Source organism: Rhinolophus hipposideros, assembly GCF_964194185.1.
Source record: "Rhinolophus hipposideros genome assembly, chromosome: 3".
In the NCBI taxonomy this organism is placed as follows: Eukaryota; Metazoa; Chordata; class Mammalia; order Chiroptera; family Rhinolophidae; genus Rhinolophus; species Rhinolophus hipposideros.
The window spans coordinates 76,327,749-76,334,156 of NC_138049.1; the positions used below are offsets into that span (position 1 = coordinate 76,327,749).

The 6,408-nt window shown below is 40.4% G+C and overlaps 1 pseudogene across 1 annotated transcript; it reads left to right on the forward strand.

Annotated features, from left to right (window-relative positions):
* The first annotated feature begins 4,163 nt into the window (after positions 1–4,163).
* LOC308495800 (large ribosomal subunit protein uL30-like) lies at positions 4,164–4,917 on the forward strand (annotated as a pseudogene). Its single transcript has one exon. The product of its transcript is annotated as a large ribosomal subunit protein uL30-like (transcript).
* Positions 4,918–6,408: the final 1,491 nt, after the last annotated feature.

The following is a 6,408-nucleotide window of genomic DNA, read 5'->3' on the forward strand; positions in this document are numbered from 1 at the left end:
TTGGGCATTAAGGCTCTGCTCTTTTCCTGAGCCATGCTACCCCCTGGGATGGAAAATAGTGTAACAAGTTAGATTCAGCAATGACAAGAGCTAACAGAGGCCGAGTGTATTGAGGCAAGAGGAACACACAAACATACATACTCACAAAAGGAAAAACATACAACATACATAAAAACATAAAACATACAAAAACGCAACAACATACACATTCACAAAAGGAAAAATCAGGAAAGACCCAGAGTTTGTTTGGTTTTGTTTTGTTTTGTTTTGAAAAATTACATCAGGGAATGTTACTGTGTTTGTGTTTCCAAAAGGCTGTTCGACTGGTGTGTGGAGCACTCTATTGATCTATGCTTAGACACCAGTGGACTCCCTCATTGTGGGGAGAGTGTGGTCTCTGTTACAGATGTGTGACTTCCACACACTTCTTCCCAACCCTCCAACAAGTAATGACTTATTTCAAGATATACTGTATTGAGCAGGTATCTATTCTACAAGCGCTCACAATACCACACTGCTCAATGTAAAAAAATGTAACTTCCAAATTCTTTAGCCTCATCTTTTTACCCCCAGTACAGAAACACTGACATTTTTTTAGTGGTCATAGGGGCAACCATGGTACCCAGTCACAAAAAGCCTGATACATGGAGCCAGAAGAGCACACCCAACTCCTGCAGTCCTTTGTTGGAGACAGAATAATCAATCTACATGTTTACCTGAAGGCAGATGCCTGGTGGAACCACAGTTCTCAAGTTTGGGCTGTGGCAACATTAGCTTTCTTTCTTATAAGCATTTTCTTGAAGCAGAATTAAACAACTCTAAGAAAAATTTCCTCAACCTGATCTTTCGCATTATTCTCCACACTTCCAACCTCACTAGTCTTTTGACAAGAGAGTTGACTGCTCCATCCGTTAATTTATTCATCCATTCAACAATACATTTTTGAGTTCTTTTTTGCACTGTGCTAGGTACTAGAGATGAAAATTAGTGAACAAAGCAGTCATAGCCCCATCCCTCATTCCTATAATGATTTATTGTCTATATTCATAAATCAGGTTCTCTCACTATCTCTTTGTCTGAGATTTCCAGAGCCCCCACCACTAATGCATATGGCAAGTCCTTAACACATGTTTGCTGAATGAATAAATGAATGAATGAATGAGCAAATCAGATTGAATGCAGGAGCTCACATGTGAAAATATACAGTTTCTAGAAGCAAAATTAAGAAACATAACTTTTTAAGCAATTTTTAAAAAGGGAAGCTAATGCATAAAACTATTTATATCACTCCTAACTCACTGTTATTTAATGTTATCCCTTTTCCCCCACTTAATATTACATTTCACAGAGTCTCTGCCTCTCAATTTAGAAAGAAAAATTCTAATTAACCAGAAATACAGTCAAGTTTAAGATTTAACACAACAATAATTACAACAAAACTAACCTGGGATGGGCTCTAATCAGGTACACTCTCCTTTTACAGATGTGGCCTTGGAAGTAGTATAACTTAATCAAGCCCAGTTATTTGAGGGAAGACTTAAAGATAAGCTGATAAAGGCAATTTCATTCTGTTTAATCAGGAGACAGAAACACAAATTGTAAGATATATGTTCTGCATTTTTAACAGTGGAGTGAGCATTTATTGTTTTTGCCCTCCCAGAATCACTCCCCCCTCCTTCTAGTAGCAGTGCCCTATTTTCCTTTGGAGAACTATCCCCTTCCTCTATTGAATGTGTCAATCATATCTCAAAAATGCTGGGGGAAAAGGAAATATGAAATTTGGAAAATATATTTTAAAAAAGAAAATGGAAAGACAAGCAATAGATTTGGAGAAAATATTTTAATTGCATGATAAATACAAAAGACTTGTTTAGGAAATTTAAAAGGAACTGAAAATCAACTTTAAAAAGACAAATAACCCATTAAAAATGGCAAAAGACTTGAGATATACCAAAAAGAAGATATAACAATGACCAATGAGTATATGAAAAGGTGTGCAAAATCATTAGTCATTAGAGAAATGTAAATAAAAACCACAATGAGATACAACTTCACACGCACTAGATGGCTGAAATGAAAAAGACTGACAATACCAATACCAAATATTAAGTAGCAACTGGTACTCTATTGCTGGTGGGAGTTACACCCATTGGGGTGTTGATTTGCACAAGTGTATATAATTGTCACAGCTATATCCCTAAAATCTCTGCATTTTATTGCACATAAATTATACCTCAATAAAAAAAATATTGAAAAGGGGTATCAGGAGACAAATTTACCATATGGGTCCACTAAGAAATTGAGCATAATTTGGTTTTATCTGTTCCCATTATTCTTGATTCTGCTTTGAGAATTTCCCCTTCTCCTTCACTGAAACTACTCTCAGCACTTCTGCATCCCAGCTTTCCTTTGAGCCTCATAAAAACTCCTCTTCATTCCATTCCCTCATTGTGGAATCCCAGCCCCCTGCTCTTCTCTTCTAAAGTGCATGTGCGTTTTTCAGGGACTATGCATTCTTCCAGCTTCCACCATCCACTTCTACTCTGAAGAACTAGCATAAGCCTCTGTCCTTGAGCACAGCCAAACCTACAGACCTTGACAGCCTTGACAGCACTGACAGCCAATAGGCTCAGGGAATCTTTTCCTGGGTCTCTTCCATTACCCTGTTCAAACCTTCCATCTCTCTGGAGCCTTCTCTTCCGTTTAGTCAGTTCCCAGACAGATTCCACATCTCTACCTTCACACTTTGCACTGAGAGCTCCTCTGACCATCTGCTTGGTTTATTAGATACCAAGTCAGCATTTTCCTTTTTGGCATCATATTTCTTCTCAGCTTATCTCCCTATTCTCCCCATAGTGCAGGCTCACCCAACCTAGATTCCCAGGACTCTGTCACATGGCTGCCATGGTAAGCCTCTTGGAGGAGATACTCCACAGCTTCGTGTCTACGTCTCCCAGTGCCCCACTGACCATTTCCACTAGGAGAGCCTGGCTTCATTTAGAAATCTGTGTCTTCAAAACGAAACTCATCTTCCTCCTCATTCAGGGTCCACCTTCCAATTTTCCTGCCTCTGACACTGGCATCTCCATAATCCCCACTGACAAATTGAAACCTTAGAGTCATCTTTGATTCATTTCAAATAAATGAAATGTCCAATATGTGACCTAGTCACTTCATATCTTTCTTTAAAATGTCTCCTGTAATTTGGTTCATTAGCTCCTCACTCTCAGATGGGCCTCTTTGTTTCCATACTTTCCCTGACCCTAATTCACCCACCGCCGTTTTCTTAGAACCCGTAGACCTCACATCAAAGGATAGGGTCAAATTTTCATCCGTTCCAGGCAGATAAAGCAGTCCATGTGGTAGTTGTAAAAACGCACACTCCAATTTCCTGCTGCAGGGAAGCAGTTGACTGACAACCTGAGTCATTGCTCTTTTGGATCCATAACTATGTTCACACTGAGGCCATACTTCCCCTGGGCTGCTCCAAGCCAATGACTGAACATATGCAAGGGATAAAGGCGGGAGGAGAGGATATTTCTGTATAGAAGAGACTTCTTTAGGCGGCAATATTAACTTGGCCAAAACTTTCTCAGAAGTTTGCTGGAATCTGAGCCTCTTCCTGCCCAGTCCTCCTTCCTTTCCCCGCTCTTTCACAGGTGTGAGACATGCATCATCATCTGAAAGCACCCCCACATTCTCGACCTTCCTCCCCCTTATTTTTCATAGTCATTTTCCATAATAAATATCTTTCATGTCTTCTCCTGTCTTAGCATCTACTTCTTGGAGAACTCCAACTAACACAGCCTTTTGGGCCACAGTTGAGATTCTATTCTTCATTCCAAGAGTCACAGGAAGTTATTAGATTGTTTCAACTCTGGACCGGCATGATCAGATTTATGTTCTGAAAAATAAATGCTCCAGGCAGCGGTGTTGGGAACAGATTGCACGTAGGCAAGAGTGGATACGGGGAGAGCAGTTAAGCCTCTTTGGCAGTGGTTCTAGATGAAATGATGATGACTGGGGGAGGGTGGTGGTTATGGAGATGGTAAGAAGTGGATGGATTTGAGAAGTGTTGAGAGATAAAATCACCAAGACCTAGTGATGGACAATAGGGGCAGTAAGGAAGAAGAAGGTGTTAAGAATGACTCTGAGCTCTTTTTCCCGCTGGAATCATGGAGGGTGCAGAAGAGAAGAAGATTCCTGCTGTGCCAGAAACCCTTAAGAAAAGGCGAAAGAATTTCGCAAAGCTGAAGATCAAGCACCTGAGAAAGAAGTCTACCCAAAAGATGCTTAGAAAGGTAAGAAGGAAGCTTATCTAGGAAAAAGCAAAGCACTCTCACAAAGAATATAGGCAGATGTCCAGCACTGAGATTCCAATGGCGAGGATGGCAAGAAAAGCTGGCAACTTCTATGTACCTGTGGCATACACAGATTGGTATTTGTCATCAGGATCAGAGGCATCCATCGTGTGAGTCCCAAAGTCCGAAAGGTGCTGCAGCTCCTTCACCTTCACCAGCTCTTCAATGGCACCTTTGTCAAGCTCAACAAGGCATCCATTAACACGCTGAGGATTGTGGAGCCATACATCGCTTGGGGGTACCCACACCTGAAGTTAGTAAATGAATTGATCTACAACCATGGTTATGGCATAATCAACAAAAAGCAAATTGTCCTGACAGATAACACACTGATTGCTTGATCTCTTGGGAAATATGGCATCCTCTGCCTGAAGAACCTGATTCATGAGATCTGTACTGTTGGAAAACGCTTCAAAGAAGCAAACAACTTCCTGTGGCCCTTCAAATTATGTTCTCCATGAGGTGAAATAAAGAAAAAGACCACCCACTTTGTATGAGGTGGCGATGCTGGCACAGGGAAGACCAGATCAACAGGCATATTAGGAGGATGAACTAAGGCATCTACTGTGGGCATTTTTGTAATCTGGTCAGTTCATAAACAATGACTGCTTTCAAATTGGAAAAAAAACAAAAACAAGAATGACTCTCAGGTGAATAAGTTCTGGAGATGTAATGTGTAACAATGTTATTATAGTTAACGGTATTTTATCTTATACTGAAATTTGCTAAGAGGATAGATCTTAAGTGTTATCACCATAAACAAACAAACAAACAAATAAAATGGGAACTATGAGAGGTGTAGGATATCAGCTTGATTAAGTGAATATTTAGTGAATATTTCACTAGATGTACATATATCAAATCAAATTATACACGTTAGGTATCTGCAAGTTTTAATTGTTAATTATACCTCAGTAAAGCTGGGGGGGGGGGAATGGCTGAGATTTCTGATTTGTGCAGCTGGGTTCATGGTGCCACTTACTGAGCAAGGCAATACCAAAATAGGAATATGTTTTAGGGTGATCATAAGTCTGAAGTGCCTTTGAGATATCTAAGTGGAGCTGTCAGGCAGGCAGTTGGACATCTTAGTCTGGAGCTCAGAGAAGCGGTCTGGGCTGAAGCTATATAAGTATATGATACATTATTACGTTAAAGAAACTATGGAAGTGGATTAAATCACATGAAGAGGGAAAACTGAGTGAAAACAGAAGAGGACCTAGGATTGAGCCTTGAGGAATATCAATATGTATTATATATTGATATAAGCTAAGCATAATAAACCTGCACAGGTGACCGAGAAGGTGCGGCAAGAGAAATAGGAACAAAACCTTTCATCTTATTCATTTACCTATTGTTGCGTAACAAACTGTCCCCAAACTTAATAGCTGAAAACAACCATTTTACTGCCCACAATTCCATGAGTCAGAAATGCTGGCTTGTCTCAGCTGGATGTTTCTTTTGTTGTCTCACCTGCGGTCACTCAGGCAACTGTAATAATCTGGTACTCAACTGGGATTGGATAGTTCGAGATGTCCTCATTTACATATCTGGTACCTCAGCTGGGATGACTAGAATGACTGCTCGCTCTTCGTATGTTTTTCCTCTGTCTCTCCATGGTCTCTCCTCCTCAAGGAGGCTAGCCTGGACTTGCTCACACAGCAAAAGCAGCATTCCAAATGGACAAACCCCAATGCACTAAAGTCATGTTGGCTGACATCCTTTTGTCTAAAGCAAGTGACAAGTCCAAGCTCAGAGTCAATGTGGGAGGAGAGACAGAAGAAACTTTGTCTGTGTAAAAGCATGGATCCTGAGAGGAGTAATTCATTGGCAATCAGGGATCAGGGTTAGAATCTACCACAGTAACAACTTACCACAGTCATTTTCTGCTTAGGAACCTATAGCGATTCTTTATTTCTTATCAGGTCCAATCTAAATCCCTTCTTACCACAGTCTATTACTTACTGTTCTTTCTAGTTAGGCTGGTTCTGTCCTTGTGCTTCATTCTTGCTGTGATCTCGCCTGAGACTTCCTCTCCATGTTCCAGTCT